This window comes from Pleurodeles waltl, chromosome 6, assembly GCF_031143425.1.
Source record: "Pleurodeles waltl isolate 20211129_DDA chromosome 6, aPleWal1.hap1.20221129, whole genome shotgun sequence".
Lineage (NCBI taxonomy): Eukaryota > Metazoa > Chordata > Amphibia > Caudata > Salamandridae > Pleurodeles > Pleurodeles waltl.
The window spans coordinates 75339870-75367571 of NC_090445.1; the positions used below are offsets into that span (position 1 = coordinate 75339870).

General features: G+C 46.2%; 1 pseudogene; it reads left to right on the plus strand.

Annotated features, from left to right (window-relative positions):
- The first annotated feature begins 4719 nt into the window (after window positions 1-4719).
- The window catches only part of LOC138299229 (zinc finger protein 850-like), a 166681-nt pseudogene continuing 143698 nt past the window's right edge, over window positions 4720-27702 (plus strand).

The window sequence follows — 27702 nt, forward strand, 5'->3', positions numbered from 1 at the left end:
CACCTGACCGGAAGTCACACCCAGACCTATCTGGGCCGCTTCCACAGAATCAGGGCTCAACCAGCACAGTTGTACCTAGACCAGCTGCACCCCTCTGATGGACACACCACTCTCCGTCGGTCTGTGTGATGGAAAAACTGTTGAAGCAAGAGAAATGGCCTTGAGTTCTGTGTGAGAAGGGGTCCTACTCAGGACTCTGATTCCTGTCTGTGGGTCCTGGTGTTAGCTTGTGGCAGCAGGTGGATGGGAAAATACGACAAGGTGTTTGCGAGGTATACCTGGCTGTGTGTACCACCACAACAGTCACCTCAGCCCAATTCTGGTCTGTAAAGTGGCATGAACGGTGGGTTTGACGGTGGAGGAGTAGGTATAAAGCAACAGGACTGAGCTCAGCAGGACAGGGCGGCGCAAGTAAGTTGAGCCCCCCCTCCCCAGGCCATCCCAGATGCCGCTCAACACCACATGACAGAGTGTTCTGCCTTAGTTGGCCCCTACTCCTCACTCATTTCTCAGCACAGACGGAACAGCACTAGTCTAGGGGGGCGCGGGGCCATAAGCCACACCAAGTCCTTGCTTGGCAACCTCCGCTGCACATTCGACCATCCCCTGGCGTAGCCTCCCATAATAGAGGACTGACACCACAGTAAACCATGCCTGTGCTGAACAAATTGGGGCCAAATGGCTCACCTGCAGCCTCACACCCTTTCACACCAGTCCAATCGTATCCTGCTGCACCCTTCACCACCCGTGGCTTCAGACAAAAACAGCAATGGTGGCGTCGGCAGGACCAGACAAACTTTGCTGGTGAATTAGCAGGGCAATGCTATGGTGTCGGCAGTGTCATTGTTGGGCAGCCGCCTCAGACTTTACAGGCTCTCTTGTTGGGGTTTTGGATGTTGGCTGCCACCACTGTTGTTACCGTTACAGCTGCTTACCTGTGCTGCAAAGAAGAGTCACACCCACTGTGAATCTTCTGCTCCGCTCTGTGTTCCGTTTCCAGGTAGTTCACAATCAAATCCTGTCTGCTCCTTTCCTTTTACTCATGAAATGTAGCACTTCCCTGCCCCGCTTGCTTCTAACATCACCTTCTGTGAGAAAGGAAAAAAACCAACAAGCACTGGCAAAGCCAAGAGGTTTCACTTGTGTTTTTTCTTTTGCATTCTATCCTAGTAACTGGATTATAAATATTAGAAAAAGGTTATAATAATATATGCTTTAAATTTGATAAACCGTTAATAGTTGTTTGTGTTGTGATGTATGTTGAATTCATATCCCAGGGTTCCAAACTCTTAATATGTACCTTATTTAATATGGCATTGTATTGGAGTATAGTAATGTGTAGTTAGTAAATTGCCACTTCACCTGCAGCACCATTCAAATCATGCACTTGTGCCTGGAAGATAACTGCACTTGTGACTGACAGTTTAGTAGTAAAATGTTGCAATACTTGGTACTTAGAGGACTTATGACAACTTTTGGCTCCTGTGCCACTGCATCACCATTCAAATCATGACCCTAGTGCCTGCAAGGTAACTGCCTGTTTAGTAGTAACATTTACAATATAGCAATATCTGGTGTTTAGAAGAGTTCTGACAACGTTTGGCCCTGGTGCCACTGTACCTGCTGCACCATTCAAATCAGGACCCTAATGCCTGCAAAGTAACTGCAGTTGTGACTGCCTTTTAATAAGTCACTGAGAGAATAACAATTCAGAATAAAAAGTTGCCCAATTATGCTAATGACTTTTCTGTATAAATGAGTGAGTGGTAATTTAAGAAACAAACACACAAATAATTTGAATCTTTATAACTGTTATTCATCAGAAATGTTATTATTATCTAGAAATGAAAAACACAACATAATGAGCCTACTCGCTGTTTGCTTTACATTTACACTTGATACTCCATTGCAGGATGGCCGACATGCTTACACACATTTCACTGTATATTTACTTGCGTTCAGTTTATCTTTTCACGTACAAACACTAACAATTAACCAATCACCCTAAAACCTGAAGGTGTACTTAGGCCACCCTCCATGCCATGGTAAAAGCAGAGCAGAAAGCAAAAGATCAGAGCAGGAAGTGAGCTGCTAGCCAATAAAAAGCAAGTAAATTCAAGCGATGTTGGAGCGACGCTTGAATGAATAGATGGGAAGTTCAAGTAAGCAAGGGTAAAGTAGGGGCAGGTTCTAAGTCCCTTTAAATATATTTTTTAGTAACATAAGACTTCGCAAGCACAGCGCAACCACTGTGCATGTGAAGAAGGAAAAACAAAAAGAAAAATTGAAAAAATACCCCTCTTCATTTAATGCCAATTTCCTTGATTTTCACATTTTTTCTCACCTACCAATCAAAAAGGTCCTCTCACCTTGACTTCATACTAACTCTTATACATATAATTTTCCCTTGGGAGACGGGATGAGTATCTTTCAGTGCGACTTTGGATTTAAAAAAAGGGAATCGATGCACTTCCTGAACTTTGCAATTCATTCCTAATCCTGAAGGATGGGAAATGCTTTCTTAATCAGCTGCACCATGAAACTCTGTCGATTGTAACCTTCTGCACCCTCCTCAATCCCCGGAATTCTCAGGTTAGTCCATCCCTGGCAATTCTCCATATCTTCCACTTTCCATCTTACATAGCTCAACTGCCTTTCCTTTTAGTCTTATAATGCTCAACTGCCTTTCCTGTGCTGCCATCAGCTCTGACACGAACAGTGGTCCCTCCTCTAATTTGCTTGTCTGTTACTCTACTGCCCCAATCTGATTACCAATCAAGGCCTCTTGTTTTTAAATTTTCCAGACTGCAGATGTGGTTTTGAGATTCGCTGTACGCTCAGCCCTTACAGTATTCTTCTCATTGAGACTTAAGAAGAGTGTGTATGCACTCAATGAGGGTCCTACAGCAGGCGCCGATGCTGATTCTGCAGTAGGGAAATTAACTTCAAGCACAGAGATATCCTGAGCGTGTCAGCATTATCAGATGGTGTAAACTGATGAGCTAAATCATCCCATGACAGATTATCATGTTGTGACCTATCATACTTCATTCTGTTTGTGTGTGTCAAGGTGTGTGGACAAGGCCCCTTTCATGCAGAAGCTCAGGAGCATGCTGGCATTATTGTGAGGGGCAGCCCAAGCATTAACATATGTAACAGGGTCTCGAGATTCCACAACGTCGCCCCAGGTTAATCCATTGTCAACTCCCACACATAAGTCGTCTGGACTGCCGGTTTCTTTCTCTGAGTCCGCAAGAGAATCACCATCCGAGATATCAGACACATCTAAGGCACCAGACAACAAAATAAATGCCTCTTCGGGCTGTAACTAAGGGTGTGGTACAGCAGGAGGTGCTCAAGACCTATCTGTCACTCAGAGGGTTAAGACAGTCCATTCCCCCAGAGCCATCCTGTGGATTATTTGGAGTAACAAAGATGACAGGGTCTACCCCCTGACCCTCCTTCACAAGGCAGCGTGGCCATGGGCCTAGCACCTGAAAGAGGTGTACCTTGCATACTTTGCTAGCTGAGTGTGTAAGCACCCTACAAGTTGTTTGTACAGTAGTAGTTGGGTAAGTCTGAGCAATAGACTGGGGAAGCGGCCATGCAGGGCTGTGTCATTGCCTAAAGAGTTATTGTTGTAAGTACCGCGAACCTCACCACCATCCATACTGCTTTAGTTAGTCACACCGAGTTTGCGGAAATTCAACTCCTTAGTATTGCAAACGAGAGCGAGATCACCAGAACCAAGAGCCTCGATGACAGAAACATTATCCAGCCTCACCATACCTGCTCCTTCTTCTTTCCATCTACCCATCACTCTCCCCTTCTCTTTCTGTCTATCCAATCATTGTCTCCCTCCTCTTGTCCCCTCCCTCCCTGTCTCCCCTCCTCCCTCTCTTCCTCTCTCTACTCCCTCCCTCTCATCACTTCCTCCCCCTCCCTCTCTCTCAACCTTTCCACCCCCTCTCACCATTTCTCGCTCCCCTTCTCTCCTCTACTTCTTTCTCTCCCTCCCCCCACTCTTTCTATCCAGCCATCTCTCCCCTCTCTCTTCTCTTTCTCTTTCTATCCCTTCTGTCTCCCTTCCTATCTCCCCACCTTGTCTATCTCACTTCCTCCCTCTCTCCTCCCTCCCTCTCTCAAAGTCTCCGGCCCAGTCACTGGTCATTTGTGTTTTGGAAACGGCTAAATTGTGATAAATAGTTGAGGGCAGGTGCTTTCAGTGGAGTGCGGTGAGGTGTCTGTCAGACTTCACCAGGAATCTTAACACAAAGACAAAAACGGACACACACTCTCTCCCTCTCTTCTGTTTGAAAAGATGTTGGTTATTTCACTAAATAACGGTCTCTCTCTCACTTGGCACCTCTACCAATCCGCATTCCTCGCCCTTCCCACTGCCCCTTCAGCCCCTCTCGTGCGCCCTGCTGGTTGGACAATGTATTTTAGCATCACGTGCCAGCGCGATTGTCTGAAGCGAACACCCCCGAATCATACTGACCAGGCAGCGCCCCTGAGATAAATGAGGGGGCAGCAGCATCAACAGAACCAGGTACTGAGGCTGAAAGATGCAAAATAGTTGAGAACATTTCTGTCCTTTTCCTTACTGGATGTGAATAGTACCTGTTTTGTGTGTAGCGCCTAGTACCTGGTGTGTGATATTAAAGCGCCCTGTGTTGCGAGCCTCAGTCCAGCATCCAGCGCCTCTGGACAGTTCCAGGGGAGCAGTGTCTCTCTTCGGGGCCTGTGCATAGCGCACCGAGGCGCAGCGCGAGTCAGAGGCGCTGTATGGGGTGTAATGAACCCTCAGCTCATTTGTTCTCAATGAGAATCCTTCACCGAGAGCTCCTGTGAGAAGTGGCCGCAGCACCGGGAGAGGCCTGTCCAGGGCGCCGCCGAGGAGGTGAGGCCTGTCCAGGGGGCGGGGCACACGGCGTCTACCCGCCAAGAGGTTTGGTCCCACAGAAAGATGCTACCTGTCCCGGTGTAATGTTCAGACACCGGGACACATCCAACAGCGCCTGCACGTTGTCTGCTTTCTACTGAGCAGCAAAGTGCGGACGGGGAGGGGGCTTATCACATTCCAACTGGGCCCATTACAAAGGCCTTAATTAAGGGGCGGTCAGGCATTATTTCTTTGGAGTATCCGGCTGGGAGCCACGGAGGCTCTCACCTAGCTGCAATATCAAGGGCACAGGGATTATCACCTCACAGCTACAAAAGAGGCAATCATGCTTTTGGCTTTGTTCAGTCCCTGCATGCAAGATTGACGCATGCACTGAAATAATGTCAGATTTGTTGGTCCGTCCCAATAGTTACTCAAAGAACAATTTAAAAATATCTATATTGTTTTATTTCTTTTAGAGCGCTACTCATCCCAATGCAGGGTGTCAGAACGCTTTACATCACACGTACACATTGTACATTGATAGTAAATTATATGTGTGTAGATCAATGTGTATGTAGGATGTCTTGCATAAAACAGTGAGGGTTACAGGGTGTGGGAGCCACATGTCCTTCACGGCTCACTTTACTATATTAGCAGGATTACAATATATGAACTGCAAGTAGCATTCGGATCTCTGTGTTAAAAGCAATAAACCACTTATCACAATCTGTCTTTTGTATGTTACATTATGTGCTTTGCAGGAACCATATTAACACTCTATACTAATTTGATTCAAAACTAGGGCTAGACAAAAAAAAAAGATACTCCAGCGAATACATCAACCTCCAGAGTTATTATACCTTTTATTATCATTTATTATTATAATCCGAGATTATATCCTTTTATTATCATTTGTTTATCATTTATCATTTATTTTTCATGTATTTATTTATTATCATTTATTTATTTATTTTTATTATCATTTATTATTATATTCCGAGACTATATCCTTTTATTATCATTTATTATTATAATCCAAGATTATATCTGAGATTATATCCGAGATTATCCGAGAGCTAAAACCTGTCCGGAAGTGTGTGTGGGGGGTACTGTTTGCAGTAAACTAAAAAAGACTGCAAGTCACAGAACGCATACACTTGTTAAATGAAATTACAGGCATGGGTATTCACGTGATCATTATACTGAAATGTTTGGTATGGACCAGGGCTTTATGGCAGAGAAGGGGAGAACACTCAATATGACCAATGTTCAAGGAGTTTCATTCTGTACATCTTTCTGCAGATTGTGAGTCCAGTGACATGAGGAATAAATTGAATCTCTCAAGGAGATTTCACACAGTTGTATCTGTTTAATGAAGAACTTCAATGAAAAACAGGGGGTGTAAGTTCAGCACCCCAGTGTCTGGTGTCCTTGGATCTCTGTGCGGGTCCTTGTCCCGCAAGAGAGGATGAAACAACTGTTTAGTCTGGTCTCATAAAAGGATTGAGAGTGAGCTCAGTATCCTGGTCCTAACTAGGCCTCACCAGGTCCCAGCTCGCACGCTGGTCCTCACCAGTCCCTGGCACCCTGGCTGGTCCTCACCAGGTCCCGGCACTCTGGCTGGTCCTCAGCAGGCCTCGGCTCCCTGGCTGGCCCTTACCAGGTCCCGGCTCCCTGGCTGGTCCTCACCAGGCCCGTCTTCCTGGCTGATCCTCACCAGGCCTCGGTTCCCTGGCTGGTCCTCACCAGGCCCGGCTCCCTGGCTGATCCTCACCAGGCCTCGGCTCACGGGCAGGTCCTCACCAGGCCCCACCTCGCTGACCGGTCCTCACCAGGCCCTACCTCGCTGGCTGGTCCTCACCAGGCCTCGGCTCCCTGGCTGGTCCTCACCAGGTCTCAGCTTGCGGGCAGGTCCTCACCAGGCCCTACCTCGCTGGATGGTCCTCACTGGGCCCTACCTCGCTGGATGGTCCTCACTGGGCCCCGGTTCGCTCGCTGCTCCTCATCACGCCATACAAGAGAGAGAGATCAAGTAACCACAGATGAAAATGACCCCTTCCTCCTGTCATTGCTGTTCCTGTCAGATGTTAGTCAACCGCCCTATCCTCGGAGGCACCCCTCTGCTTGAGACAGCCAATGGTTCAAGCACTTCTAGAACACCATCCAGACCTGTCCAGAACCTACTTGAAGCTTAATCCAACCAAGACAGAATTCCTGTTATTTGCCAAAACCACAAACAAGACACAGTACAGACCTGGCTTCAAACCCAACTCCCATTCAATGTCAAATCAATTGGATACATGTTGAACACCAACCTTTGCCTCAATGCACATATTGCCAATAAAACAAGCATGGCATGTACCACCTTTCCCTTCTAAAGAAAGCAAAACCATTTCATCCAGAAAACAAATAGAGAACTGTTGTTCAGGCCTTTCTACTGCAAGCACACCTGGTCCTTACTAAGTAAACTTACACAGGGACGCGTATAGGTCGATGAACCTTTTGAATCGCATGGAGTATCCTAGTCATGTAGTAACTATCGAAATCAATAATCAGCATAGCTACAAATAATAAACCATCTTCTCTTGAATAACCACAACTCGGTGAAGACTTAAACAATTTTTATTTCCCTATTGATTTCAATACTAAATCATCTGTTAGATCAATCTTTATTCAATCAGTTCAATTACTAATTCGATAATGGGAACATCATAACATAACTTGAAGAAAACATATGCGTAATTGCACCTTCATAAGCCAAAAAGAATACCAGCATTAAGAGCAGAGTTCAGCAGATAGCTCGTGTAGGAGGCTGGCCTGGCTTATATTGGGTACCTGATGGCACTTACACCTTGTGCCAGGTCCAGTTATCCCTTATTAGTAGATTAGTAGTGTTTTAACATCTTAGGCTGATAGAGGTAGCTATAGCAGAGCAGCTTAGGCTGAACTAGGAGACATGCAAAGCTCCTACAATACCACTTATATAGGTACTATATAATAAGAAACACAATACTCAGGGTTACTAAAAACAAAGGTACTTTATTTTAGTAACCACGTGCCAAAAATATCTCAGAGGATATACTCCCTCAGGAGGTAAGTAAAATACACAAAATATACACACAAACCAAAATCAGGTAAGTAAAACAGTCTGAAAGTAGTGCAAACACTGTAGAATACAATAGGATGCAATAGGCCTAGGGGCAACAAAAACCATATACTAAGAAAGTGGAATGCGAACCACGAGGGGACCCCTAGGCTAGTGTAGTGTGTACAGGGTCGCTGGGAGTGTAAGAAAACACTAAGGGTGTCCAAGATACCCCTGGAAAGTATGAGTAAAGTACTACTATTTCCCCAGAAACACACTAAAGTCGTGAAAGAGGATTTTGCAAAGACCACAACAGACTGCAAAGCACTGAGGAGAGATTCCTGGACCTGAGGACCTGCAAAGGAAGGGGACCAAGTCCAAGAGTCGCGAAAGTGTCCAGAGGGGGAAGGAGCCCACTAAACCCCGGATGAAGGTGCAAAACGGCTGCCTTTGGATGGAAGAAGCTGAAGATTCTACAACAACGAAAGGCGTAGGAACTTCTCCTTCATGCAGAAGATGTCCCACGGAGTGCTGGAGGATGCAGAGTTGTTTCTTTGGCAAAAGACTGCAAACAAGCCTTGCTAGCTGCAAGGGTCACGGTTGAAGAAAAAGGGTGCTGCCTGGGCCCAGGAAGGACCAGGGTGTCGCCACTTGGGAGAGGAGACAGAGGGGGCCCTCAGCAACATAGAGAGCCCATTCACAAGAAGGTAGCACCCACAGAAGTCCACAGGTTCAAGAAGACTGAACATGGCGGTCGTCTCAACACTACAAAAGAGGGTCCCACGAAGCCGGAGGTCAACTCAGGGAGTTGAGCAATGCAGGAGGAAGTGCTGGGGATGTGGGCTTGGCTGCGCACAAAGGATTCCTTGGAAATGTGCACAGAAGCCCTAGCAGCTGCAATTCACGTGGTGTACAGGATTACTGTCTAGAGAGGGAAGGCAAGGACTTACTTCCTCCAAATTTGGACATTTGAACCACTGGACAGTCTGGGTCACTTGGGTCCACCACCCGTGTTCCAGGGGCCGCGCTCGTCAGGATGAGAGGGGTCCCAGAGTACCGGTGATGCTGAAGTTTGGTGCCTGCTGGAGCAGGGGGAAGATTCCATCGACCCACGGGAGATTTCTTCGTGGCTTCCAGTGCAGGATGAAGGCAGGCAGCCCCCAAAGCATGCACCACCAGGAAACAGTCGAGAAAGCCAGCAGGATTAGGCGCTACAATGTTGCTGGTAGTCTTCTTGCTACTTTGTTGCAGTTTTGCAGGCGTCCTGGAGCAGTCAGCGGTCGATCCTTGGCAGAAGTCAAAGAGAGAGGGGCAGAGGAACTATAGTGAATTCTTGCATGTCATTATCTGAGGAAAAGCCCACTGGAGAGACCCTAAGTAGCCCTCAGAGGAGGATTGGCCACCTAGTCAGGGAAGCACCTGTCAGGAGGGCTCTCTGACGTCACCTGCTGGCACTGGCCACTCAGAGGCCGCCAGAGTGCCCTCACACCTCTGGATCCAAGAGGGCAGAGGTCTGGGACACACTGGAGCAGCCCTTGGCACCACCCCTGGGGTGGTGATGGACAGGGGAGTGGTCACTCCCCTTTCCTTTGTCCAGTTTTGTGCCAGAGCAGGGAGGGCACCATCTGTGCCCTTCAAAGCATTTCCAGAGGCTGGGAGAGGCTACCCCTCCCCAGCCTTTCACACCTATTCCCAAAGGGAGAGGGTGTAATACCCTCTCTCAGAGGAAATTCTTTGTTCTGCCTTCCTGGGACTGGGCTGCCCAGACCCCAGGAGGGCAGAACTCTGTCTGTGGGGTGGCAGCAGCAGTAGCTGCAGAGAAAACCCCAGAGAGCTGGTTTGGCAGTACCCAGGGTCCATAGTGGAGCCCCAGGAATGCATGGGATTGACACCCCAATACCAGATTTGGCATGGGGGGACAATTCCATGATCTTAGACATGTTACTTGACCTTACTCAGAGTTACCATTGTGAAGCCACATATAAGTATTGACCTATATGTAGTGCACGCGTTTAATGGCTTCTCCGCACTCACAAAGTCAGGGGGAATGGCCCTGAACTATGTAGGGGCACCTTTGCTAGTGCAAGGGTGCCCTCACACTTAGTAACTTTGCACCTAACTTTCAGCAAGTGAAGGCTAGACATATAGGTGACTTATAAGTTACTTAAGTGCAATGTAAAATGGCTGTGAAATAACGTGTGCGTTTTTTCACTCAGGCTGAAGTGGCAGTCCTGTGTAAGATTTGTCTGAGCTCCTTTTGGGTGGCAAAAGAAATGCTGCAGCCGATAGGGATCTCCTGGAACCCCAATACCCCAGGTACCATATACTAGGGAATTATAAGTGTGTTCCAGTTTGCCAATTAGAATTGGTAAAAATGGTCACTAGCCTATAGTGACAGTTTTAAAGGCAGAGAGAGCATAAGCACTGAGGTTCTGGTTAGCAGAGCCTCAGTGACACAGTTAGTCACTACACAAGTACACACATCCAGGCCATAGACTGTGAGCATTGCGGTCCTGGCTAGAAGGATCCCAGTGAGACAGGCAAAAACAAACTTACATACATGTAAAAATGGGGGTAACATGCCAGGCAAGATGGTACTTTCCTACACAACCCCCCCAAACGAGGGACAATAAGGCTAACCTTGCCCAGATGAGTCTTCATTGTCTAAGTGGAAATATCTGAAGAGTCCATCTGCATTGGAGTGGGTACTCCCAGGTCTATGTTCCACTGTATAGTCCATTCCTTGTAGGGAGATGGACCACCTCAACAATTTAGGGTTTTCACCTTTCATTTGTTTAAGCCATAATAGAGGTTTGTGGTCTGTCTGAACGATAAAGTGGGTACCAAACAGGTATGTTCTCAACTTTTTCAGGGCCCAGACCACAGCAAAGGCCTCCCTTTCTATGGCAGACCAACGCTTTTCTCTAGGGGTCAACCTCCTGCTGATATAAGCAACAGGTTGGTCCTGGCCCTCATTGTTAAGCTGTGATAGAACTGCCCCTACCCATAATGCAGAAGCATCAGTCTGGACTATGAATCTTTTGGAGTAACAAGGTCTTTTTAAGACAGGTGCAGAGCACATGGCCTATTTGAGCTCATCAAAAGCCTTTTGACAGCTATCTGTCCATAATACCTTTTTATGTATTTTTTTGGATGTGAAGTCATTAAGAAGGGCAGCTATGGTGCCATAGTTCTTAATGAACCTCCTATAGTACCCTGTGAGGCATAAGAAGGCTCTCACCTGGGTTTGAGTTGTAGGGGGAGCCCATTCCATAATGGTTTGGATCTTCCCCTGCAGTGGTGCAATCTGTTCCCCACCTACCAGATGACCCTGATAAACCACTTTCCCCTGCCCTATCTGGCACTTTGAAGTCTTGATAGTGAGGCCTGCCTTTTTCAGGGCCTCCAAAACTTTCCACAGGTGGTCCAGGTGATCATCCCAGGTCAAACTAAAGACAGCTATATCATCTAGATATGCTGCACTAAAGGTTTCCAATCCTTGGAGGAGTGTATTCACCAACCTCTGAAAAGTGACAGGTGCATTTTTCAATCCAAAGGGCATAACTGTGAACTGGTAGTGCCCGCCCATGGTTGAAAATACCGTTTCAGGTTTAGCATCTTCTGACAACTCAATCTGCCAATACCCTGCAGTTAAGTCAAAAGTGCTTAGATACTTGGCAGAAGCCAGTGTATCTATTAGCTCATCTGCCCTGAGTACAGGGTGAGCATCAGTTTTGGTTACTTGATTGAGACCTCTATAGTCCACACAAAACCTAATTTCCTTTTTACCATCTTTACTGTGAGGTTAGGGGACAAGCACCATGTGGCTAGCCCAGAGACTTTCAGAAGGTTCAATCACTCCTAGATCTAACATTTTCTCTACCTCTTGGTTAATGCAATCTCTGACATGGTCAGGCTGCCTATAAATCTTACTTTTGACAGGTAAACTGTCTCCTGTGTTGATTATGTGCTCACACCAGGTAGTTGTACCTGGGATCAGTGAGAAGAGGTCAGAAAACTGATCTAAGAGATTTATGCAGTTATCCTTCTGCTCAGCAGTAAGGCAATCTGCAAGGAAAACTCCCTCCACTAAGCCATCAGCTTCAGTGGTGGAGAAGAGGTCAGGGAGGTGGGTCACTGTCTTCTTCCTGCCCCTCATCAGTGGCATGAGCAGGCTTAAGTCAGCCTTGTCATAATAAGGTTTCAGGCGATTGACATGACGCACCCTAAGGGGGCTTCTGGCAGTGCTCAGGTCTACCAAATAGGTGACCTCACCTTCTTTCTCCACAATGAGATGGGGTCCACTGCATTTGTCCGGGAGTGCTCTTGGGGCCACAGGCTCCAATACCCACACCTTCTGTCCTGGGTGGTACTGAGTCAGGACAGCTTTCTGGTCATGCCATTGCTTTTGGAGCTCTTGGCTGGCCTGAAGGTTTTTACTGGCCTTTTTCATGTACTCTGTCATTCTAGATCTTAGGCCAAGTACATAGTCCACAATGTCTTGCTTAGGAGCTTTTAAAGGTTGTTCCCAACCCTCCTTTACGAGAGCAAGGGGGCCTCCTACAGGGTGTCCAAAGAGGAGTTCAAAGGGGCTGAAGCCCACTCCTTTTTGGGGTACCTCCCTATAAGCAAAAAGGAGGCATGGCAATAGGACATCGCATCTCCTTCTGAGTTTTTCAGGGAGTCCCATGATCATGCCTTTGAGAGTTTTATTAAACCTCTCAACCAGACCATTTGTCTATGGATGATAAGGAGTAGTGAACTTGTAAGTTACACCACATTCCTTCCACATAGCTTTGAGGTATGCAGACATGAAGTTATTACCTCTGTCTGACACCACTTCCTTAGGGAATCCCACTCTGGAAAATATTCCCAGGAGGGCTTTTGCCATGGCAGGTGCTGTAGTAGCCCTCAAGGGAATAGCTTCAGGATACCTAGTGGCATGGTCCACTACCACAAGGATAAACCTATTGCCTGAAGCTGTTGGAGGGTCAAGGGGGCCAGCTATGTCAACCCCTACCCTTTCAAAGGGCACCCCAAACACTGGAAGTGGAATTAATGGGGCCTTAGGTGTGCTACCAGTCTTCCCCTGGCTTCGCAGGTCACACAGGAGCGACAAAACTCCTTGGTGTCGTCTGACATATGAGGCCAGTGAAACAATGGAACAAGTCTGTCCCAAGTTTTACTCTGGCCCAAATGCCCAGCCAAAGGAATATCATGAGCCAAAGTCAGAAGAAACTCCCTATACTGCAAAGGGATGACCAATCTCCTGGCAGCTTCGGGTTTAGGGTCCCTTGAGTCAGTATAGAGGAGGTTATCTTCCCAATAGACTGTATGGCTATCAGTGCTATCCCCATTCTGCTGTTTGACAGCTTACTGTCTTAAAACCTCTAGTGTGGGACAGGTCTGCTGTGCCACATTCAGCTCTTCCCTAGAAGGCCCCCCTGCACCCAAAAGCTCAGCAGTGTCTGCTGCCAGCTCATCTGGTGTAGGTTCTGCACAGGGAGAGGATTCTTCTTCCACAAAAGGGGAATCTTCTGGAGAGGGAGGGATAGTGGGCAATGATTTACCCTTTCTACCCCTAGCTTTTGGGAGCACTTAGTCCATTTTTCCAGGATCCAAGTTTCCCTGTCCTCCTTGCTTCTGGGCCTGAGCCCTTGTGATAGCAAAGATATGCCCTGGAATGCCCAGCATTGCTGCATGAGCCTCCAACTCCACTTCAGCCCAAGCTGATGTCTCCAAATCATTGCCTAGTAAGTAGTCTACAGGTAAATCTGTGGCTACCACAACTTTCTTTGGACCAGTAACTCCCCCTCCCCCAAGGTGAGACTCACAACAGCCATGGGGTGGCTAAGAGTGTTGTTATGAGCATCAGTCACTTGGTACTGCTGACCAAGTAGGTGTTGTTCAGGGTAAAACATTTTCTAAATCACCATAGTGACACTGGCTCCTGTGCCCCTGTAGGCCTTCACCTCAACACCATTTATTAGGGGTAGTTGCTTGTACTAACCCATATTAAGAGGACAAGCAACCAAGGTGGCAAAGTCAATATCACCATCAGAGACTAAAACAGCCTCTGTGGTCTCCCTAACAAGACCAACCCCAACTACATTACCAATGGTGAACCTAGCTACACCCTTTGATTGGCTATTTGTAGTAGTCTTCCCACCACCACTGCTATGACTAGGGGCATTAGAGGACACAGTTGGGGTTGCAGTAGTGGGAGCCTTGGTGTTTTTCTTTGGACAAGTGGAATCACTTGCCTAATGGCCTTTACTTTTACATAAATAACACCATGGCTTCTTTTGATTGTTTGAAGAGGATTTGGACCCACCTCCCCAGAGGATTTTTGTGGGCCTGATGAAGACTCAAGAGTTCTTTTTATCTTTGTCCCTACCCTTGTCAGAAGACTTACCATCCTTCTTCTTGCCATCCTTGTCACCACCTTTATGAGCTTTTCTGCTCACTCTGCTCTGACCCATTTTTCTGCCTTCTTTCCCAATTCTTGGGGAGAGGTCAGATCTGAGTCTACCAAGCACTGATGCAACAAGTCAGACACACAATTATTCAAAATAGGCTCCCTCAAAATAAGATTATATAGGCTTTCATAGTCAGTCACCTTACTGCCATGTAACCATCCCTCCAAGGCCTTCACTGAACTGTCTACAAAGTCTGTCCAGTCTGGAGAGGACTCTTTTCGGGTATCTCTGAACTTTATCCTGTATTGTTCAGTGGTTAAGCCAAATCCATCTAAGAGTGCATCTTTAAAAACTTTGTAGTTGTTGGCATCACTCTCCCTGACAGTAAGGAGTCTATCCCTACCTTTGCCAATGAAAAATAGCCACAAGATAGCAGCCCACTGCCTTTGAGGGACCAACTGTACCATACAGTCCCTCTCAAGTGCAGAAAACCACTTGTTTATGTTATCCCCCTCCTTGTAAGGGGAGGGGGGGGGGGGGGATTTTGTGCATGTTCCTTGAATCTGTTTCTCTATCAGGATGACTATCAAGAATACTGCTGCTGCCACCATGTGAACTAACCCCAACTTCTGTCTTTCCCTCTCTACATCTAGAGACTCCCTGTCTAAGGCCAGCTGCTGCTGTCTCAGCTTCAGTCTGGCCTCTTCCAACCTCAGCTTTCTGAGTTCCGTGTCTAGGGTGTTCAGGGTGGGAGGCTTGGGAATTCTCTGATACCGAGGTAATGGGGAATGGGCAGAATTAGACTTATCTCTAACTGCCTGAACTCTAGTTACCTGGCCTTTTGGAGTGAAAAGTGCCCTACTAGTGTGTGACCCCCTCCCACTACCAGCTTCACTAGATGGCCTGTTAGTAGAAAGGTCTTTGGAAGTTCCCTCCCCAGAGTCCTCAGGGCCCTCCCCTGATTCTATCTGGGTACCCTCCTCCTCTACCTCCTGATCTTGGGTTTGACCAGACTGGTTCTGGTCACTTTCTAGCAAAAGACTAAGGAGAAGATCTTTGGTAGGGTTCCTACCAATCTCTAAACTTCTTTCTATGCAGAGACCCATCAAACCTTTAAAGTTTAAGTTGTCATACATTGTCTGTACAACTTTGGGAGTGGCCTCTACTATGGACATAGTTGCAAGAAAGGGTTTAGGAAAGAGAAAAAAAAGTATAGCCACTTTTAAAGAAAAGAGAAAAACTTTTAAAAACTTTTTTGAAACTTTTTAGAAAGTTTTTAGAAAGAGAGTTAGACTGTTTAGGTTAACTGTGTATATTTTTAAGTATTTAGAATATGGTTTTCTTATGAAAAGCACCAATCACAAAGTGGTAAAGCAGTTACAAGTGCTTATCCCACCGCTGCACCACCAATGTAGGAGGCTGGCCTGGATTATTGTGGGTACCTGATGGTACTTACACCTTGTGCCAGGTCCAGTTATCCCTTATTAGTAGATTACTAGTGTTCTAGCAGCTTAGGCTAATAGAGGTAGCTATAGCAGAGCAGCTTAGGCTGAACTAGGAGACATGCAAAGCTCCTACTATACCACTTATATCATATAGGTACTATATCATAAGAAACACAATACTCAGGGTTACTAAAAATAAAGGTACTTTATTTTAGTGACAATGTGCCAAAAATATCTCAGAGGATATACTCCCTTAGGAGGTAAGTAAAATACACAAAATATACACACACACCAAAATCAGGTAAGTTAAACAGTCAGAAAGTAGTGCAAACACTGCAGAATACAATAGGATGCAATACGCCTAGGGGCAACACAAACCATATACTAAGAAAGTGGAATGCAAACCACAAGTGGACCCCTAGGCTAGTGTAGTGCGTGGAGGGTCGCTGGAAGTGTAAGAAAACACTAAGGGTGTCCAAGATACCCCACCCCAAGACGCTGGAAAGTAGGAGTAAAGTACTACTATTTCCCCAAAAACACACTAAAGTCGTGATAGAGGATTTTGCGAAGACCGCATCAGACTGCAAAGCACTGAAGACGGATTCCTGGACCTGAGGACCTGCAAAGGAAGGGGACCAAGTATAAGAGTCGCAAAAGTGTCCAGGGGGGGCAGGAGCCCACTAAACCCCGGATGAAGGTGCAAAATGGCTGTCTCTGGATAGGAGAAGCTGGAGATTCTGCAACAACGAAAGGTGCTAGGAACTTCTCCTTCATGCAGAAGATGTCCCACGGAGTGCTGGAGGATGCAGGGTTGTTTCTTTGGCAAAAGACCGCAAACAAGATTTGCTAGCTGCAAGAGTCGCGGTTGAAGAAAGAGGGTGCTGCCTGGGCCCAGGAAGGACCAGGATGTCGCCACTTGGGAGAGGAGACAGAGGGGACCTTCAGCAACGTAGAGAGCCCATGCACAAGAAGGTAGCACCCACAGAAGTCCTTGAACACGGGTTCAAGAAGACTGAACATGGCGGTCGTCTCAACACTACAAAAGAGGGTCCCACAAAGCCAGAGTTCAACTTAGGGAGTTGAGCAATGCAGGATGGAGTGCTGGGGACCTGGGCTTGGCTTTGCATGAAAGATTCCTTGGAAATGTGCACAGAAGCCCTAGCAGCTGCAATTCATGCGGTGCACACGATTACTGTCTGGAGAGGGGAGGCAAGGACTTACGTCCTCCAAATTTGGACAGTTGGACCACTGGACAGTCTGGGTCACTTGGGTCCACCACCCGTGTTCCAGGGGCCACGCTCGCCAGGATGAGAGGGGTCCCAGAGTACCAGTGACACTGAAGTTTGGTGCCTGCTGGAGCAGAGGGAAGATTCCATCGACCCATGGGAGATTTCGTAATGGCTTCCAGCGCAGGATGAACGCAGACAGCCCCCAAAGCATGCACCACCAGGAAACAGTCGAGAAAGCCGACAGAATTAGGCGCTACAATGTTGCTGGTAGTCTTCTTGCTACTTTGTTGCAGTTTTGTAGGCGTCCTGGAGCAGTCAGTGGTCGATCCTTGGCAGAAGTCGAAGAGAGAGGTGCAGAGGAACTCTGGTGAATTCTTGCAAGTCGTTATCTGAGGAAAAGCCCACTGGAGAGACCCTAAATAGCCCTCAGAGGAGGATTGGCCACGTAGTCAGGTAAGCACCTATCAGGAGGGGTCTCTGACATCACCTACTGGCACAGGCCACTCAGAGTCATCCAGAGTGCCCTCACACCTCTGGATCCAAGAGGGCAGAGGTCTGGGACACACTGGAGGAGCTCTGGGCACCACCACTGGGGTGGTGATGGACATGGGAGTAGTCACTCCCCTTTCCTTTGTCCAGTTTCGCGCCAGAGCAGGGACTGGGGGTTCCCTGAACCGGTGTAGACTGGCTTATGCAAGGAGGGCACCATCAGTGCCCTTCAAAGCATTTCCAGAGGTTGGGAGAGGCTACCCCTCCCCAGCCTTTAACACCTATTTCCAAAGGGAGAGGGTGTAACACCCTCTTTCAGAAGAAATTCTTTGTTCTGCCTTCCTGGGACTGGGCTGCCCAGACCCCAGGAGGGCAGAACCCTGTCTGTGGGGTGGCAGCAGCGGTAGCTGCAGAGAAAACCCCAGAGAGCTGGTTTAGCAGTACCCGGGGTCCATAGTGGAGCCCTGGGGATGCATGGGATTGGCACCCCAATACCAGATTTGACCTGGGGGGACAATTCCATGATCTTAGACATGTTACATGACCATATTCGGAGTTACCATTGTGAAGCTACATATAGGTATTGACCTATATGTAGTGCACACGTGTAATGGCATCTGTAATGGCATCTCTGCACTCACAAAGTCCGGAGAAATGGCCCTGACCTATGTGGGGGCACCTTTGCTAGTGCAAGGGTGCTCTCACACTTAGTAACTTTGCACCTAACCTTCAGCAAGTGAAGGCTAGACATATAGGTGGCTTATAAGTTACTTAAGTGCAGTGTAAAATGGCTGTGAAATAACGTGTGTGTTATTTCACTCAGGCTGCAGTGGCAGTCCTGTGTAAGATTTGTCTGAGCTCCCTATGGGTGGCAAAAGAAATGCTGCAGCCATAGGGATCTCCTGGAACCCCAATACCCTGGGTACCCAGGTACCATATACTAGGGAATTATAAAGGTGTTCCAGTGTGCCAATTAGAATTGATAAAAATGGTCACTAGCCTATAGTGACAATTTTAAAGGCAGAGAGAGCATAAGCACTGAGGTTCTGGATAGCAGAGCCTCAGTGACACAGTTAGTCACTACAAAAACAAACTTACATACATGTAAAAATGGGGGTAACATGCCAGGCAAGATGGTACTTTCCTGCAGATCGTCAGTCATTTGTCACTGTCAACGTCACCCCTAACAACCTACCTAGCCAAGATTAGCATCAGCATGTGGGCTTCTGGGAAAACAATTTAGAGAAAAACATTAATTTGGAAAAGATCTATCTATGTGAAAATTCCATAATCAACGCAGTTGGTACCTAGAAGAAAAGGCACAATTAGTCAGTCACATTTTTCATAGCTACCTATCCACAGAATGGATCAGCAGCAAAGTCAGTCTTCGTCTTCAGGTCATCAATTAGTCAGCTACGCATCAGGCTCTCAGAGTATGAGCTCTCGGACAGCGTCTCCTGACGTCATCAATTCTTCCTTCGCATCTGAAGTTTTATCCCCTTGTCATGACTTTTTATTAGGGTCTCCCAGTCCATCCCCCTAAATCCTAATTTGTCAGTCGGTCAACAGATATGACTTTAGCCTATAGTATTTGTTTACCAAATCTACCAATTTCAAAATGAGTCCTTTCACAAGATGCGGATTGGTCCGTTATACGATGTCCTCATCATCCGGCTCTTCAGTTATCGAAATTGTTGCATGTTTCTCTTCAGTCAGCGCCCTCATTGTTCAAGTCCTGGGAAAGTACATTTAGCCTACTCTATACATAATTGTATCAAATTGTCTTCATCATCTCCTGTCCATCAGTACATTGCAGAAAATTCTAAGTAAGCAACTTTAACATCGGCAGTTCAGGGTCATGGCAGCTTCTTGCAAACGCGGTTATTATTTCTACTTTCTGTGTGCGAGGCCTAGGAAGACTATACCATAAATTCAGCTAAGTTAACACTATAAATTAAAGTAAAACATAGGCTATGCACTTCAATATGACATATTACTGGTTTCTTTTGTAGTCTATTTTCCTCTGCTGCACATACAGGGTCTTTTTGCGAGGCGAGTGCTCCTCACTCCAGTTAATGATGATGCTGGCTCTAAGCAGGAATACTAACAACATGAGCACAATAAGTGTGAACCTGTGAGCCTGGCTCTGCAGCCTTCCCGAAAGGCCAATCAAAGGAAAACAAAGAATCCAGCTCTCCCCAGAAATCTCTTTCACTAGCAATTATCTTTGCTGACTCCGCCTCTCACCTCCACTTCTCCACCATCAAACAAATGTGATAGATATTTAAAGTCCATTCAGTAATCTTCTGCTAAAAGGGCCACATAGACTTTCTGAAAGACAGTCCAGACTGAATCCCTCCACACTTCTGAATCCAGAGTTACGCCCTCCTTTTCAGGAACAACAGCAATACACTCCATCTTGTGCTGTGTCAGACCTGGGGTAGCCCAACATAGGTTCGACTGGTAACATCATACATACACATATGTAAACAATATAGAGTCCTGCTACCTTCCAATATTAATACGCCTGACTCGAAATTCGAACAGGGATGCCACTGCAGGGTCAGGACCTCATTCTAATATATTTTAACGTAGGGCTTCAAATCTGAGAAGTCTTATTGTAAAAGGCTTGTAAGGCAATGGAGATCGAAGTATGATCAGGGTGCCAAGGCAACCTATTGGGCCTCTCTGAAAAAATACCATGCTGCAATACGGATGGCCAAACAACATTTATGGCCACGTCCATCTCTGGAGCTGTAAATAGACCTCGTGAGCTGTTCAAATTTGTGAACTCTTTCCTATCCTCTTCAGCTAAAAGTAACTTTCTTGCACCCTCCATGGAGCTTGCGAAGACCTGTCAGACTTCTTTTTCCAAAAATTAAAACCATTTATGAACATTTTCCAGGTCCGTACCCAACCAATCAAGGCGATACGACAACCTGGCCCTGTACTCTCTAGCTTTGCCTCTATAACCCTAGAGGAATCTGCTGCAAATCCGACCCCCCTAGATCCATGCCCTCCTGCCATTATAAAACGTGTTGCCCCCATGGTGAATCAGATTTTAAATAAACTTTTAAATGATCCCTTAGACCAGGCATTGGTTCCTTCTGGTTGGAAACAAGCCTTCTTGCTCCACCTGTTGAAGAAGTCATCGGCTGATCCTAACGGTCTCAGCAATTTTATACCTATCTTACTTCTGCAGTGGTGGGCTATCTACGTCATCTTTATTGGTTCTCAGTGACAAAAAGGATACATTTCAAGGCACTAATTTTTGCATTCGGGGCCTAAACCCACACTGGCCCTCTTTACCTCATGCGGAGTTACAATCCCTACACCCAGGCTAGATTGTTGAGATCAAACAATTCAAAATGTTTCCAAATCCCACACCTTCTCAAGCCCAGAAGAGGGAGTAGACCATTTGTTTTTCTGGTCTCTAAATTGTGGAATGATCCCCCGCTGGCTATGAAAAGCAGCCTGACTGAAACTGTTTTCAGAAAAAAACATCAAAACATTTCTCTTTGACTCCTGGGTGGTTGACATTTAGGTTTGATGTAGTTCAAGTTTTTCTAAGATGACCTACTACTGCCAGGATGTCATTTCGGAGGTAGCTTCGCGCTCTTCAAATGTATTGCATTGTATTGTATATGGTGAGTAAACAGGGCCCACATAGTCTATTATTTCTTGCTCTAAAATAATCTGCCTCTGATATTTACATTTATTTATCTTAGCCTTCATTTGTAAAATCACAATATACGACTGCAGAACTATGAGCTGAATGAGGGTCATGTCAATCGGGTTAGAGTGGGAAGAGCTATATTATAATGTACGCACCTAGTGGTTAATGTGATAATTTCTGATGCCTTTACGTCAAACTGGAGGGTCGCTAATTTGAATTCTCAGTGCACTTGGAAATAGTGATTTGTATATTTACAGTGCTATGATGTCCCTATATATGAGAGACAGCATTTTGAATAGGTAAGCCAATAGTGTAAAGAAAGAATTACACAAGGTATAAAATATGCACAAAAACAATTGGTTGGGCTGTACAGAGTATAAATCCAGCTGCCACACAATTTGCAAAAAGATTGAGTGTATAAGTGCTTACCGTACTATCAGATGTTAGATTTTTAGGTATTGGTTAGACATTGCATGCACGGTCTCTTCGAGACATGTTGTTTGCAACCAGTGGAGTTACGGCTCGCCACTAACTTATCAATTGTTCGCTTCAAGCACACTCTGGTTTTCTTCGTTCCTGTTTGTTCATAGCATGCATAAGTTATGCTTCTTGCTGTGTTTGGCCCTCTCCTAGAGCATGGACCAACTACTTGTGTTCTCTGAGTACTCCATAGCAGTGCTCATGTTTTCACTTGGGTTGTCTCCCCCCACCTGTCCCTATCCTTGTTGCATCTTTCTGCCTCCCACCCGCCCCATCACTGTTGCTTCATTCCCCCTCCCGCCCGTCCCATCCCTGTTGCTTCGTTCACCCTACCGCTCACCCCATCCTTGTTGCTTTATTCCTTCCGCAGATCGTGCTGTAATGTGTGTCTTTTTTGATCCCCCTCCTCACCCATCCTTGCTTGTGTTTCTTTATCCCCCCACATGTCCTCACGCCTTTTCCGGACAGGAAACTAAAAACTTCTATAGATAAAGTATTTTGTTTCGAGTTTTAATTCTGCCCCTGCAGATGCCAATCATTTATAGGACATCCAAACAAAACATCACTGCAGACATGTTGCTGTTGCCCTGGTCTAACAGGAGGAATAGGATAACTTTATTTCCGCCCCTCATTCTGATTAAAATAAAGATGCTGCCAGATTTAAGGGCTGCAGGAACACCACTGGCTCCTGAGGAAGGGTGAGCTGTCTTTAATCACCAGCAGAGCCCGCCTTGAGCATTCTAAGCAATGATCAACTCAACCGCCCAACGCAGGAGTCATCTCAAGAGTCACAGAAACAGCTGTTGGATGCCTTTCATAGGGGTGAGTGGAAGGAGATAGAAACAACATTGTCTCACCTCCCAGGCAGGCGGCTACCTCAGCACTGCAGGAGATATGTTGCCTACAGCAATCCAAGCCCTTTAGGGATCACTGGTCAATACAGCCAACTGATGCAGTCTGTTCCCCGCACTCAGCTGGCCTTTGAAGATAACAATCTTCTTGGCTGATCATGGGCAACCAGTAAGTTTATACACTTTCCCACATAAAGTAATGTAGAAAACCACGTACGCATTTAACACACTACAGTGTTTCACCTTAGTACCTCAGACTATAATATAACATTAAGAGACATTTATTTAATTTTATTTAAAATGAACAATTTAAATATGAATTTTGAAATATTTCTGCACACGCCCTGATGACAACGCCATTGGTTAACTAAGAGGCAATGGAGTTGTATCCACCCTAATTGTGGCCTAGACTACATAGCGGAACATTATATTGTATAACATCAAACACAAGATCTTTGTACAATGCACATCTTAAACTCACTTATTAGAAGGTGATCTGATATGTGACAATGTGCCAAAAATAGACTGAAATAATATATTTGCCTAGGATCACACAATTTGCAAGAGTTGTTAGAAATGGATTTCCTGGTTGGCTGAAGTATGCACCCAGGCCAGGCATGGATCACCACTCTTGTCACGTTAGCCAGATACACACGAAAAGATAGCCTGTGCTCCCCCCTGGTAGCTTGGCACACAGCAGTCAGGCTTAACACAGTGAATACACCACAAAATGACTCCACATAGGTTTAGAAAATAAATCTCAATTTTATAAATAAAGACCAAAACGATAAAACTCCAATAAATACAAGTCGAGATATTGATTTTAGAATGAATACAAATTCTGTAGCGCTTTGAATAGCGCTAAAAAGGGATTATTTGGTTGTGCTGGAGCAGAGTAAAACCAAAGTTTAGGCCACCCGCAAGGGAGTACGGGCTGGCTGACAGACCCACGCAGGCCCCGGTGAACAAAGTAACATTTTTGGTCACAACAGCGAGATGCATTGTAGGATGCGTTGATGCAGGTCCCGCAAGTGTAGGATGCATCTATCTTCTCCATGCTACGATGGCGATGTGCCAGTTCCGCACATGGGCCACTATGGATTGGTCCCATAGATTACACGCAGACAGGAGATGCGTTGAAATCCATGTTCCAAGCATCTGGGCCAACTTCCAGTGAGCCAGACACAGGAGCTGGGGTAGAGATTTTGATATCCCTGAGTCTGAAGCAACAGAAGGTAAGCCAACAAGCCTTTGGAGCACACGTGCTGAAAAAGGAGGAGTCCAGTTCTCCTTCAGCAAAGACAGAGAGCAGCAGGCATCAGGGCAACAAACAGAAAAGCAGACCTTCCAGGCCAGCAGTCCAATTGAGTCCCTGGAGCAGCACAGCAGTCCTTCTGGCAATGTGCAGTTGCAGTCCCAGCAATGTCTGATTATAGACCTCCAGAGACCCAGTACTTATACCCCAAAATGCCTCTGAAGTGGTGTTGGTGGTCTCAAAGCAGCTCTCTCAAGTACATCGATCTCCTTTTTCCCAGTGTAGCTATGGGGGGTAAATCAGCCCTTTATGTGGAAGACAGGACACTACCTATTCAACTGAAGTGTTAGCCCCCCCCTTCCATTCCACCCTGGCACGGCCATCAGAATGCACATCTCTGTAGATGGGTGCTCAGACTTACCTATCCCTTCTTTGTTTGTGGTTGTCTAGAGGGAAAAGCACAAAGTGCAGCCATCATTCAGACACACGACTCTCAAAGGCCTTTAAAATAAAGTGGTGAAGCTGCTCCCCTGCCGAACCTCTACTGGTGAAAAACTGAAAAAATACAACCCTGCTGATTCTCTACACTGCCTCAAACAAAATTATGCTAGATTCCTCCCTTGGCCCCAGCCGACCTATCACAATTACGAGGGTGAAGAAACAACAGCAGTTGCTGGGAGGCACAGATCAGTGACTCCTTCATCGTCCCCATCAGCCAGCCTCTACCCCAGCCACTTACTTCAGTGGTAGTATTCCAATCCCATCCCTGGGACTTTGTAAATAACTCCCCATAGGGATGCCTATACCTGGAAAGCAAAACTCATCACACCCACAACTTGCTGTCACTGGCCAGGCTTATGCCTCCAGGGTCGAGGAATACCTTGAGAAGGGCAATTTGAACAAAGCAGCCTCAGGTCATTCGTCCAGCTCCTCCCCATCCCCCCAAAAACATAGATCAAAACTGGTTTGTAACAAAGCAGCAAGTGCAGTTTGTTTCCAGCTGCTCTGTCTTCTTTTTTTTTCTCTTCTTTCTTGCTCCAGTGTGGTAGGGCAAATGCCCCTTTCACCATTTAACCCCAGCCGCCCCTGGTGTGTGCCATGCATGTATGTACCTCCTGAACTTGTGTGGGGCTGCATAATGTTAGTGATACTCTGCATTATCTTCACTCGCTGCATGCCCCGCCCACGTTGCCTTTTTAGAGTCACTCCTCGCATTGAAATTCTTTGTAAAGCATATGACCCTTGTAGAAAAGATTATAATGTCTTTGACACCACTTGGTATTTGGTGCATAGTATCCTATACCTGACCCAAAATAAAACGGACCATGCATAATTTACTGTACTGTAATACTTCCTTAAAATGTTGCTCATTTTGCCCATCTTTCAGCCCATATGAAACTAGTATCACCCACCCCCACCCTCTTGACCACACAGTTCCCCGGATACAGCCAGCTATTACATGATCATGTGTCAAGAGAACTTACAGACATAATAGGACCTTTCCTGGTGATGGAACTCTGACTTCGTGGTTGTCACTGCATTGGCTCCAGTCCCATCGCCACTCGGTCTGCACAGAAGCCATGAACTCTGGAACATTCCCTGACCTCATCTGTTGGAATGCCAGGAAGCCCCTGATTTCCAATCCCACATGACTGCTCTAGAGTGTTCTAATCTACCCTATCTCCCTTCCTATCCGTACCCCTTTTCTGAGGGGGACACAAACATGCTACTCCCACATTCATGAGATCACCCCAGAAACAAACATCTCTCCATCAAAATAATGTGTAATCTTCATTTGCATTGGTTTCAACAGGTTCATCTATGCTCCCTCATCAGAGGCTCAAAAGGATAAGAGGGGAGCAACCCATATTTGAACAACATCCCCATATCCATCAGGATGGCCGCAAAACCTGCACCTCTTTAAAGAACCATACATTACAAGTGCATTAACCGTCCACATACCAGTAACCTCTCTTATCACTCATTTACTATATGCTTGTCTTTGACCATGTGCAGCACCCTGTTGCCTTTTGACCAGGTATGTGCTATAGAAATACAATATACATAGATACAAACATTGATATTGGCATGACTGGTGTGCCCTAGCAAAGTTTCTCTCTCCGCTCAAATACCTGCCCAGCCCTGTGCTGGTAAGCTGTGCTGCCCTCCAATCATTGTTTCCAGCCATGGAATGGGCAACCATCCATCATACAAGCCATTGCTTCAGTCTTTGCCCTTCAAGGCCAATGGTCACTAATTGCACATTGTCATCCAATCTGCATCTTTTTCACTTGCTCACAGGATAGTTCCTATTACAACAGAGTGTCTGTGGGTTCTGCCATCCTGAATGTCCTTCATCTGACTTGCTGACTCCCAACATCACCCACCAGTCATTTAACTGACATGTTAACCTGCTGACATGACTTGCTGCCTCCATCCATCTTCAGTGCCCTTTCAGATGAGTTGACTCCCTTCCTCTCCTGGCTCACATTAAGAACAGAAATTGGATTTGCATTGATTCCTTGTTGCTGTAATTTCTCAGGATTCATCTGCATGCTGCATCAGCTTAAACTTGAATTACTGTTGTTCAAAGAGCAATGTTTCTGTAAATCTAAGAGTGGTTGACTGATTTATGGAGGTTGGACACAATTAAATAGGAAGACTTTAATTTGCTGTATGTCAACTAGATTGTCTTAGTGCGTTGTTTCATGGGCTGTACGTAGAAAGAGGGGGTTTATAAAGAAGTGGGCTGGACTGTTGAGTTCTGCTGTCTGAGACTGTGGGTGGCTGTATGTTGACTGGGATCATGTTCAGCCTGTGGGTGCGCTTTATGTTCACTCAGAGCTTGTTCAGCCTCTGGGTGCGCCATATATTCATGCAGACCTTGTTCAGCCTGTGGGTGCACTGTATGTTCACTGCGAATTGGTTCAGCAAGGGATCATGGTTCTTTTTGTGTTCTTATAGCACAAGGTTTGGATTTGGAGGAAGATGTGTGTTGTGGATTTGGTCTTAGATACTAGGAGAATATAAAGGTTTTTCTGACAAAAATCTATTTTCTATTGCCCAAAAGTGCTTTACAACGGTTTTGTAGAGAACAAGAGTTCCTTTTATTGTGTATCTTTAAGACTGTTGTTTGGAAGATGGGGTGTAGTGTGATTCATGTTTGATGCAAATAAGCTCTTGGTTGAAGCATCTCTTTACTTCCTTTCAAGGTATTCGCAACAGACCAGCCAGGTGATATGGCTGCCACCCTCGGAGAAGCAAAAAATAAATAAATAAATAAACATCAGGTAAGGTTTCCTATGACCCTCAGTTTATTTTCCCCTTTTTCCTCTCTAGACTTTTTCTCAGTTTTTTATATCTGTTTAATTCCACAATTTGGCTCCCTCTCCAGACTATCCTCTGGCTATTTAGATAGTGATAATAGAAAAAAATGAAATTAAACCAACAAATACATGACTTTTTAATGGTCTGGCCTCCCCATGGTACTGCAAACCTACCCCTTCAATTTCTGTGTTCCCACTGATGTGGCTGACCATCCGCAGACCCTGGTACCCACCTCACTGAGCCACATTACTCGGGAATGTGAATATGGTGGGGTCCTCATGCAGGTCTGATCCCTTCCTGGGTTGGGAGGCACTGGGCCTTGAACTCTTGCCTCCTATGTTGCCCAGCAGTTCCCTAACTATCAGCGCATTCATCTCCTCCTCTACACCACATGATACTCTCCTTTCTTCGACTGTTCCTTCTGCGTCTTCGCTCCCGGGATCTGATTTCCGCCTCGCCACGACCTCCCTTCCTGCTCTTTTCTGTCTTGTCTGTACCTTCAGAAGTGTTGATGGATCCCTGTGGTGAGAGTTGGATATAGTCTTATTTTTCGCTTTC